Here is a 12,328-nt window from a genome sequence, read left to right as displayed (position 1 = left end):
AGATATGATGATGACCAAGAGAGGAAAGGAAATGTTCCCTACTCTAAGAATACTTTTGATAAGATCAATGTGGCTAAGAGCCAATGGTGAGGTAGATCTCCCACACGTTCCAAGAGGAACAAGAGACAATCTACCTCTCCACGCCCACAAGAGGCTAAGAAGCCTAAGCAATCATGAGATACTCCGCGTGAGTCTCTTAGCACTACTGATTTTGAGCGTGCAAAGAAACACAATTTTTGTTGTAGATGTCTTTCGGACCAACATAACACGAAAGATTGTCCTCTTTTTCAAGGCAAAGAAAAGGCCGTGCACACGGTGCAATGCCTCACATTAGATTCATCTCCTAAATATTGTGTTGTAGAGGTTCTTCATATGGAAGAAAAGCACAAGTGTTGTGTGCCTGCTTCAATGTGGCAGCCCACCTTTGGCCCCCATGATTTGATTCGCATGCATGGCACTATTAACGGACAATGTGTTCGTATTTTAGTGGATGATGGTGCAACTCGTAACTTCTTGAACTATAAGCTAGTCAAGAAATTGAAGCTTACAGAGACTCCCTACTCTCACAAGTATGTGGTGGAGCAGATGTCTTGGAATGATAAAGAAGTATGGGACACGGTAGTTCAAGGGGTTGAGCTATATTGGAATTTGCTTATAATAGTTCAAAGCATGTGACTACAGGGTTTAGTCCATTTATGCTTTTGTATAGATTTCAACCTAGATCACCCGTTACAGTGGGGTTGGCTAAGGAGAAGATACAACAAGCAAAGGATTTTCTCCAAGACCATTTTGACATGCTTCGAGTTGCTCGACAGAATGTTAGGCAATCTCAAGATTGATATAAGAAGTACGCAGATGAGCATTGACGTCTTGCTACTTTCGAAGAAGGAGACAAGGTTTTCCTCAAAGTTCCGGAGCATTTAGAAAGTCTGAAGACGGGAAAAGTTGCTAAACTTTCACCACGCTATTGTGGACCATTTACCATTCTCAAACGTATAGGTCAAGTGGCCTATAAGTTAGCTCTTCCAGAGCACTCACGAGTTCATCCTGTTTTCCATGTTAGCCGTTTACGAAAACAGCTAGGACAGAATGATAATGTCATTGACACAGGTGTGCTGGTTGACCTTATCGAACCGCCAAGCATTCCTCATGAGCTCGAAAAGATTTGGATTCTCATGAGCTTCGCACCAGACATCATGTCAGACGACAGGTGTTGGTAAAATGGCTAGATAGACCTGAAGAAGTTCTACATGGGAGAATGTCTCCACACTTAAGAAACATTTTCCTACGTTCGTTGTCGAGGACGAAAATGATTCTCCAAGGGGGGAGTAATGTAAGGACATGGGTCCTATGGGCAAGGCCACCGGCACGGCTGGACAATGTGTACGCTAGGGGGAGGCTATAAGATAGCACGGTTGGGTGGAGACTAGCACACACATTACCACCGCCCTTTCAGCCATCCCCTAGTGTACGAATGAGGTGACACAGGCGAGGCCCAAAGCCCAAAGATTCCATGACATCTTCTATATATGACCATGTTATTCTGTCATAAGCTTTATCAAGGTCAAGATGTAGCAAAATGCACTCTTGCTTGGTGAAGGCCCTGTATTCGATGCCCACCATTGCTACCAAGATGTTTTCATAAATGGATCTTCCTTTAATGAACCCATGTTGATGGGGAGAGATGATCCTGTCCAGTAGGGGAGCTAGTCTGAGAGCTACTGCCTTGGCAATAATTTTGTATGCTACTGACATCATTGTAATAAGGTTCTAATGCTTAAGTTGAGAACAACAGACCTATTGGGGGATGGGTTTGATAAGACCTCTCTTCACACTTGTATCCAATGACCCTTCGGTAATGGCTTGGTTAGCCAACCGCGTGAGTGGGACCTTGAGATCATCCAAAAATACTCTAAAGAACTCAACCATCATCCCATCCCAATTGGGAGACTTTTCCTTGCCAAGATCTTGCAATGCTAGTGAACATTCGTCTTCGCAAAATGCCCCTTCCAGGCGTTTGACTTCCGATTGGGAAACCTTCTTTCCGACACTCTCAAGAAAAGTTTCTCTTGCTTCATCCACTTCCTGGGATTGGATCTCTTGTTGGGCCAATAATCTGGCTTAGATAATTTAGCATTAGACCAGCCATCCTATCTTGGTTCTGAACTGCAATCCCTTTCTCATCAGAAAACAAGTTGACACGACCCCAGCTCTTCTTGACTTTTAGAGCCCTAAAAAATGTGCTTGATTCTTGCTTGATTAGAGCCTTCTGGTAGTAGGAAGGTCTGATTTCGATAGTAGCAATCTTTCCTTCTTGATTTCCTCAAGCTCTTCATTAGCTAGGTTAGATTTAGCTTCAAGCCATTGCTTGTACTCATTCTCAGTAGCTAGCCCAACAGTCTTTCTTGAGGTCAGCAAAGCCACCTCCTTTGTAGATGCTTGAGGTGGACCTCACTGGATTTTTTAATCCGAAACCTTGAGCTTTTGATCTCTTTTTCAATGCTTTGAGTGAATAGATCCCAAGCCTTAGGTTTATTGAGATCCACATCTTTCTTGAGCTTACCCAATGATTTCTTGGTGAGGCTTCTAAAGAGACGGTCTTTGAGCAGGTGTGACCTTGTTATAAGAAGCTTTTTGTCCCCTTTCGGGGTCTGCCCCCCACCTTGAGTTGTATGTGTAGGGGCATGTGATCCGATAGGCTTTTTGTTGAGATCAACTTCATCTCTATCGTTGATGGGAGCCAGTCAGCTTGGTGAGAGCAATAACATCTGTCAAGCCGAGAGGTGGTTCGGGCATACTAGAGACTTGTGTAGGGAAAACCGTGCATGTTGTTCCAGGGGCCACCTCTCACAAATTAACCATAGCCCACTTCTCAAACAAGCTCAGCCATTTAGATTTTTTAGTGCCAGCCAGCATATTTGTGGAGCCAGCTCTGTCCTTACTCTTCTCTATCATATTGAAATTCCTAACCATCATCCATGCCCCTTCTATCGGAGTATCCTTGAGATACATCTACAATTTAGCTCTATCCTTTTCATTGCAAGGGCCATGCACATTCACAATGGTGAGGGACTGATCATCCCACCTGATTCTAGCTCTAAGGACTCTACCAAAGGGGTGGTTAAGAACCATCTTAGGTTCCAATTCTCTATCTACAATAAGTAGAACGCAAGTCAATCCTTCACTTCCTTCCCCATAGAGTACAATCTTTTTCCCTACAGCCTGCTTTCTTCTGCTGCGAGTATCTAAGTGGTGTTTTTGGATAGCCCAGCAATTGACTACTTTCTCTTTCTTAACTTCATCCCAAAAGAGGGTACTTTTCTTGCGGGTGAATGGATAGCGAGAGTATCCATCATTGGGAGAGAGGGACAAATTCCTCAACATCTGCTATCGTTGTACATTCACCACATCCCTGCTTGTAGGAGAATCCAGGGGTTTCGAGGCAGGAGATTTCTTTTCTTGAAGCACTGTAAAGGGGTTCTGAAGAGGAACAACCCATGTAACCCCTTTCTGTTGGATAGGGGGAGAGACAGAGCCTTTCCCTTTCATAAGTGACATGGAAACCCTTGCCACTGCCTTTACGCTTTTGGCCCTCTTGTCACACTTTATGGTTAAATTTCCTTTGGTTTGTCTTTTTTTTTAAAGAAAAACTCACAACTGTGAGTATATTGAATTAAAAGCCAAAAAGCATTACAAAAAAGAACAACTCCTGCTCAAACCGAGCCAAGAGGAATACATCCCTAAAATGTAAAGCCATTATGAGGAGGTTTCCTTTGGTTGTTATAATTTAGGTTTCTTATGCATCTAATATTAAAATAATGTGCTATCGTAAGCCTAAGTCTTTGTGATACTCCCATCAAGACAAATAGCATTTGTGACTATCACATTAATGAATACATCAAAGGAGCAATGAGATCAATTAATCAAGGCTAGGAGCTAGAAGAGGAAGGGAAAAACCCTTGATTTCTACCTACCAAGGGCGTGATGAAGAAGTACTTCCAATTATTCCATGTTTACTTGGAGCTGATTGAGATCATGAAAGGATATGAGTAATAGAAAGTCCAAGTTTGATCTCATGGACCATCACATACATGAAATGTTATTTTTTTGTTGGCAAAACCCACAATATGTGGGTGATTACATAATATTAACCAAATAAATTACATCAACCACGAGCCACGAATACCCATCAAACCATAGACAACTTATCAAATGAAACAACACTGAGACAAGCCATCAAGAGGTTCCCACAAACTCTGCCTAAGCTGCCACCCCAATCAGAGATCTCCCTCTAGATGCAAGATCTAGACCATTACCTACAGGACAATCAAACCGCGGACGACACAAGCAACCAACGCATTATAGGTACATTATTTTTTAATGCTATTTTTATGGTAGTAACATTGGTTGCTTACTTTTCATTACTGTCTCCTTCTTCATTAAGGTCTTCCAATTATTTAATGTTGTCAGGAAGAAGAGTAAACAATCCAATGCCTCTATAGCTTTCACCTCACACGCTTTAAAAACCACAAACAAATCCACACAAAACATAGTAATCAAACATCCCCTTCCTCCCAAATCACTAATTCATGACATTGATAGATAGGCTAATACATAGCTTTAAAAAAATAGATTAGACGATGATGCTCAATCGTAAATGCTCATAAACAATGATCTAAAGTTGTGGGAGCAAGGCAAGTCCTTAGGGAAAATTTGAACTCAATTTTGGATACGTAGAAATACAAAGTCATGAGGCTGATTGGTTTGCCCCTTTAAACAAGCAATGGAAGAAGCAATGGTCAGAGGGTAGCGGCCACGAAGAACATCTGGAATCCACAGTGGCCTTAGTTTATGAAGATATTTATGTGTAAGGTACTTTGGAGGGCCTTGCCGACAGGCGTCAAGATTCAAGTGCGTGGTATCAGGCCTAGTAGATGTTCAGGATGTAGATTGGCTAGTGGACCTCTTTCATGGAATGCCCATCTATTAGAGTCCTTGCACGAAAGATGTGCTAATGGATACAAAGGATGTGGAAGATAGGGTTTTTCAAGAGGGATTTGTGCCTTGGTGGCAAGCAGTTTTGTAGTTATGCACTTCTAATTTGTACTCAAATTGTCAGATATTGTTTCTTCAGTAATATCTGGAAGGCCAGAAACTGTCGTGTCTTTGATAGCGACCTCTCTGTGGCTAGCTTCCCAAATATTGTACAAGAAAGCAAGGAGATAATATATGTGGTAAGTAAAAGGCATAACTCAAATGATTGGCTTAGGGCAACCCTCGCAGTCCGATCGAGCCCCTTCCTTTGTAAAGAAATGGGTTGTTCACAATAGTACGTTGCTAGGTAATTGTACCTAAGCTCGGATGTAACCCTCTGTCCCTCAAGACTCGGCATGAGCTTGAGACTGATTGGTATATCTATTGGTGACTTTATAATACAATCACTCACAATTTAGGTTTTGAAATACCAAGTCATTAGCTTATTAGGAAAAGGGATCTTGTGGATACTTGTACTTTATGTTGGTCAAAAATATATCATGCAACATGTCATTGGAACGGTACAAATGAGGGAATTTAAACGTGCCAAATTCTAACCAATTTGCAGTCAAGAAATGGGTTTGCCACCAAAATATCACACTCAAAACTTCAATAATAAATGCCTTATCCCCATTGGTCCACATTAAATAATCCATAGAATCCTTAGAAGCTAAAAGTTCCAAAAGTGACTCCAAACACTTCCTAAACAAATAACAAGGATATGGTTCTTATCTTTGGGAGGAATATGAACAATAGCATCTCTATTGTGGATGTGCGGGTGAAGGATCAAGAAGTCTCAAATGTCTAGATCAATGATGGAGCATCAATGGATGAGAGAACAAGTAATGCCACCTTTAGATATGATCAATGGACTAGCACCTTACAAATCCAAGATGGCCAACAATGTGGAAAAAAGTGTTTAGGAGTTTTGAATGCTATGAAGGTGTGAAGTGGAAGTTGACATAGATGTGTGTGTGTGATGCCCACCATGAGAAAAGGAAACCCTATAATTTTAGGGCGACCATAGCTGATGTTCATGAGGGCTAGGCAAGATTAGGGTACATGGACACTACAATTCAAACCACACAAGGGAAGTGGTTAAAAGATTAAGGAGGCCCATTATGATGTGAAGAGTGGAAAGCACAAAAAAAAGTTGGAAACATGCGTGGATGAGTTCAACTCATTTGGCTACTCAAACACAGAAGAGTAGTCAACAATGTCACAGGTAAAGATCCATTGAGATAATGGGATCCATTCTTCCAAAACCCAACAAGATGAACACACTAGATATACCACAAACTTGGAATAAGGTAAATCAATGGCAATGCTAGCTTAAGAATTTTCAAATGTCAGGGCACTATCTCACAACCTTCACTTTGTCTTCAATGATACACTATGAATAAGTCAATTGAGTGCATATGGAGCTCAGCATCTTGACAAGGCCAGCTATGCCTTCACCTTCACACCATCAGGCAAGGAAAGACGTTTTTAATGAAATCTTAGATTTCTTTGCTTTGACCCCAAAAGGCCTTCCCATCCTTTAACAAGGTTCACAGGCAACGTTGTGAGAATTATCCCAAGTGCTTGTTCCTCTCTTAATTGAAATTGTGCTTGGCAATCTTAGTTGGATGGTTTCACCTGTCTCCATGGGTTTGATAACGCCCAAAAGATTTTTGTTCCTAAGATTTTTCTCACATCTCTCTATGGGTTTGATAACACCTCATGGTTAAACACGACACCTACATGAACAATCTAGGAATACACATGGGAAGGAACAATACCTCTCGAGCAATTAGCACAGAGATAGCAATCAGAAGCATTATGTGCCAATGAAACTGTGGAGATTCTTTGAGAGCATAGGATGTGAGACAACTATAACCCTTCAACAAAAATGCATGAAGACTCTTAAGGATACACATGGGAAGGAACAATGTCTTCCAAGAAATGAGACACGAAGATAGCAATTACGAGCATTTTCTGTGAGTAGTAAGAATGTGGAGATTCTTTTGACACCATAGGATGTGAGAAATCAAGACCCTTTTGCAAACACTCCTTGGACTCGACGGTTTTTACTAGGCATCCTATGAATACAATGTCCCTCCACCATGAATTTGCTTGTGTGTTGTGTCATCACTTATCTTCGTAAACAATTTATAAGTTCTCAATTAATTAATAAATATCATGGGTGCATCCATGAAGAATAGACAAGCTTCTAATTGCGAAAGATGCATGGTATCAAGTGCCAATAGTTGAAATGAGTAGCCACACCCATGCAATCTCAATGTGAAAGCCTTGCATGTTGTCTTCCTAGTAACAACTGTAACCATATTCTCCATCTAGCCAAATGGTCTTGCTCTCTCTCTCTCTCTCTCTCTCTCTCTCTCTCTCATGTTGTATATCACTAACCTGCAAGAACTGTAATCTGAATAGAATTTACCTAGGTAGTCACAAAGATACAAGAATACCATTCACTACAAGAGGTCACTTGAATTCCGGCGCCACATTACCGGCGTCACTGGCGAGCGTCGGTATATGTGTGTGTATTTATGGAGGGAGCTAAGATTTTTAAAATTTTGATTTTCAAATTTTCGACGCTGCTTTCGGCGTCTATTCCGACGACAGCGCGAATGCACCTACCGACACCTGTTCCGACGGCTTTACCGACAGCTGTATCGACGGCACCTGCAAAAATCAAAACCGCGGGATTTCTTTGAGCACTTCTCTTAGTTCTTGCGTGTTTTCTCAAGCTCTCCTCTTCCCCATCTCTCATAGATCTGCTACGATACACGTCGTCGGAGTGATAATTTTTCTTGTGGGTTAGCGCATAACACTAAGGTAAGATTGTTTTCATGTTTACTTGTAGATTGAGGGTTTGGGGTTTAGCTTTGTATTTGTGTGTGTGTTTTTGCAGGTTCCAGGACTTTTACAACAACTTTCATTGCTCAAATAGGACGAATGTAGTGCTGAAACCTTTAAATGCATATTAAGTTTATTTAAATTACTTTGTATATTAAGAAAAGAAAATTTCATGCTTTAAACTTTGAATGCTTTAAACTTTCAATGCTTTAAAAATAAATTAGGATTTGTTGTGTGAAATTCAATTTTAAATTATGAAAAAAAAAATTGTTTAAGTTTATGAAAAAATTTATTTTTTATTGAATTATGTCATTTTTCAAATTATGCAGTGGATGGGGTTTATGTTTTAGGTTAAGTATAGGTTATATGTTAAGTTAGATTAAGCTAGGTTACATTAAGTTAAACTGCGTTGTTAGGTTAGGTTATACGTTAGGTTAGGTTACGTTATCTTATACGCTAAGTTAAATTAAGTTAAGCTACGTTAAGTTAAGTTATATTAAGTTAGGTTAGGTTAAGCTACGTTAAGTTAGGTTAGGTTATCTTATATGTTAGGTTAGGTTAAGTTAATCTACATTAGGTTTAGCTACGTTAAGTTATGTTAGGTTAGGTTAAGTTAATCTACATTAGGTTTAGCTACGTTAAGTTATGTTAGGTTAGGTTAGGTAAAGCGACATTAGGTTAAGTTAGGTTAACCTACGTTCGACAATACGGCAAGCCATAGAGCTAAGCAGCCCTAAAAACAACACGATGGAGATCCGTTTGGCAAAACGAAAATTCATAGAGCTTGCTCACAATGCATATGCATTGTGGGAAAGTTATATGGCTTGCCGTATTGCCAACGTCTGACCATTGTGTTGTCTCTATGTTTGGAGCGATTTTCAAGCGCTAAAATTGCCTCGTGCACCTAAAAACAACACAATGGCGATCCGTTTGGCAATACGGCAAGCCATAAAGCTTGCCCATAAGGAATATGCATTGTGGGAAAGCTCTATGGCTTGCCATATTGCCAACGGCTCGCCATTGTGTTGTCTATATGTTTGTGAGCGATTTTCAGGCCATAAAATCGTTTCGCAACTCTAGAAACAACACAATGGTGAGCTGTTTATCAAATTGGCAAACCATAGAGCTTGCCCACATCGCATATGCATTGTGGGCAAGCTGTATGGCTTGTCGTTTTGCTAAACGCCTCACCATCGTGTTTTTTTTATGTTAAGTTAGGTTAGTTTTATTATAGGTTATGTTAGATTATAGGTTAAGTTAGAACTATCGACGGCATAATAGTCGAAAAAATACAAATGGACTTCGAATATGACTCATGTACTTCTAAAAACGCAAACAGACTTCAGTTAGGTTAGGTTATAGGTCAGGTAAATGTTATAAGTTAGGTTACATTAAGTTAAGTTAGGTATAAGTTTTACGTTAGGTTAGATTATAGGTTTAGCATAACGATTATAGGTTAGGTTAGAGCTAGTGTCAAATTTATAGTAGAAAAAACGCAATCGGACTTTGAAGATGACTCGTGTACTTCTAAAAACGCAAACGGACTTGTTAGGTTAGGTTATAGGCTAGGTAGATGTTATAAATTAGGTTACATTAAGTTAAGTTAGGTATAGGTTTTACGTTAGGTTAGATTATAGGTTAGGCATAACGATTATAGGTTAGGTTAGAGGTAGCGCAAATTAATACTAAAAAAAACGCAATCGGACTTCGAAGATGACTCGTGTACTTCTAAAAACGCAAACGGACTTCAGTTAGGTTAGGTTATAGGTTAGGTTACATTAAGTTAAGTTAGGGTTATGTTATAGGTTAGGTTAGTTTATAGGTTAGGTTAGAGCTATTGTCAAATTAATAGTAGAAAAAACGCAATCCGACTTCAAAGATGACTCGTATACTTTTAAAAACGCAAGCGGACTTCGGTTAGGTTATGTTATAGGTTAGGTTTAGGTTAGGTTTAGGTTATAGGTTTAGGTTATAAGTTAAGTTACATTAAGTTAGGCTAGGGTTATGTTATAGGTTATGTTAGATTATAGGTTAGGTTAGAGCTAGCGTCAAATTAATAGTAGAAAAAAGACAATCGGACTTCAAAAGTGCACACAGACTTCAAGAACCTTCATATATAGTCATTGACCAATAAAGACAATATTATTACCCTGTAGTCCTAATCTCCGTGCACCTCTAGATCAGGTGTGCGGGGATCGGGCTTGGCTAGAGAATGTGAGGTTGTTAGAGCTAGCAGAAAATAGTTGAAATAATGCAATCGGACTTCAAAAGTTCACATAGACTTCAAGAACTTAATATATAGTCATTGACCAATAAAGACGAGATTATTACCCTATGGTCCTACTCTCCGTGCACCTCTAGACCGAGGTCTGCGGGGATCGGGTCTGGCTAGAGAATGTGACGTTGTTTAAGCTTGTCATGTACTTAGTAGTGTGTATTTATAACAACTAGAGTGTTTTAATTATTTGTTGCATCATTGGTAGATAAAGTATGGACGATAGGATGGCGTGTCCTTGTGCGCATTGAAAGCATCAGATCTTTCCAAAACAAAAAATTTACGATCAAGACATACTCAATCACGGTCTCTTTCCGATAGAGCAAGTACAAGACATGCGTTATCGATCTCATGGTCTAGAGATTGAAGGTCAAAGTCCGCAAGTAGATATTGCTCCAACTTCATCCCAGAGATGAAGATTTTCAAACAAGCAGCCATCAACTGAGTCCTCCCAACTAATACCTGAAGCGGCATTTCAAGAAGTAGAGATGGAGCAGATGTTCTTACCATCCAAATGCATGTATTTGTGTCTGTGGTCGATGATGTTGCAGTTGTTGGGGTGGTCCATAGCAGGTGGATGTTCGTCTAGGAGAGATTTATAAAGACTTTAAAGGGGTTTGTTCGTCAAAGGGCTCCCCCGAAGGTAGAATGGCCGAAGGATAACTTGTACAAGAGTCTCTTGTCCTCATCAATGAATTTTTGGTCTCAATTGATCCAGAGATGCATTGAATGTAGACTACTGAGGTGAAGGTCAAGGTGATAGGGGACGAGCCGCAGGGACAAGGCATCATTAGGAAGATGGACATCACGATGCGAGAAAAGGTTATGAGATTTTGCCTTCTCAACTCAAACATCATGCAAAAGTGGCTAGAGAGGTACGAAGGGAAAAAGCAACAACGTTTGACAGATCGCCTTCAATTCAAGCGCAATCATGCAACTAGAAACCTTCCTTTTTCAAATCATCTTCAAAAATTTCTTGACTTTCCAACTGGCGGTGGTTAGATGTGTCACTCTCATAGGTAAAGAGGAGTGGAGTGTTGATTACTGAAGAGGAAGAGGAGATGTCAAGGGGTTGCGATTGGCATGTACATTTCACAACTTCCTTTTTGAGCTCCACATGTAAATTAGTTTGCTTTAATAACTTTTAATATGTTTCAATTTTGTGGCTGCAGTATCACAAATATGGAGCTTTGTGGTCGCATGAGAAGCACTTCAGAGTGCAACGGATCGTCGAACAAAGGGTCACTTTCGACAGTGGTGTTAGGGCAAGCTTTGTCCAAGAAAGTAAAAGTAGTGTTAGGGATGAGAATATAGAGACTAGCCAGCTTGAATACTTTGGCTACATCCAAGACATCTTGAAGATTAGCTTTAGAAAGTTCGATATGTTTATCTTTGATGTGAAGTTGTTCAAAGTTATTACCAGCGGCCCTAATGCAACTGTGCACAAAGACAAGAGTGGATTGATTCAAGTGAACTCTAAGCGGGTGTGGACAGATGTGCAGGATACATTCGTTCTTCTGCAGCATTGTGAACAAGTTGTGTTCATACACGATCCACTATGGACAGAAAATGATGAGAATGATCTGTCTAAACCCTGGTGGGTCTATGTCGTTCAAGTTGCTCCACGTAGCAAGCAAGTGTGTGAAGGATTGGATGTTGAGCTCGAAAGAGATGATTCATGAACAAAGCGCAGGACCGACTCCAACTTTAAGTTTAGATTTTGAGGTGGATGTCAGCATTGAGCAATTGTCTGAACCTAGAGATGAAGTGTCAAATAGTGAAGCTGATGTGGAGAGTGACGAAGAAGTAGAGTTTGATGACGAATATGCAGAAGTACAGATTGAGAAAGACATATTTGGTGCATCAGATCTCATAGAGGATGAGAGATTAACTAATGACTTTTGCTAGGAAACCTTTTGTAAAGCTCTTTTTATTAGTTTACAATACAATTTAGATGTTGTCATTTGTGTAGCAGTTTCGTTGATTTGTTATTTGTATGATTAAGCATTTCTTACAAACTAACGTATTTTGTGGGTGTTGTTTGTGTATGATTAGCCATGGCCGATGAAGATGAGCCATACTCTTCTAGTTTTAGTTTTCCTGTCACTCCGGTCGGCATGTCACCCGAGCAGATGGGCAGATCGCGATGACACAACACCTTTG

The sequence above is a fragment of the Adiantum capillus-veneris genome, chromosome 24 (assembly GCF_014529385.1).
Source record: "Adiantum capillus-veneris isolate H3 chromosome 24, ASM1452938v2, whole genome shotgun sequence".
NCBI lineage: Eukaryota > Viridiplantae > Streptophyta > Polypodiopsida > Polypodiales > Pteridaceae > Adiantum > Adiantum capillus-veneris.
This window is presented reverse-complemented; position numbering follows the sequence as displayed.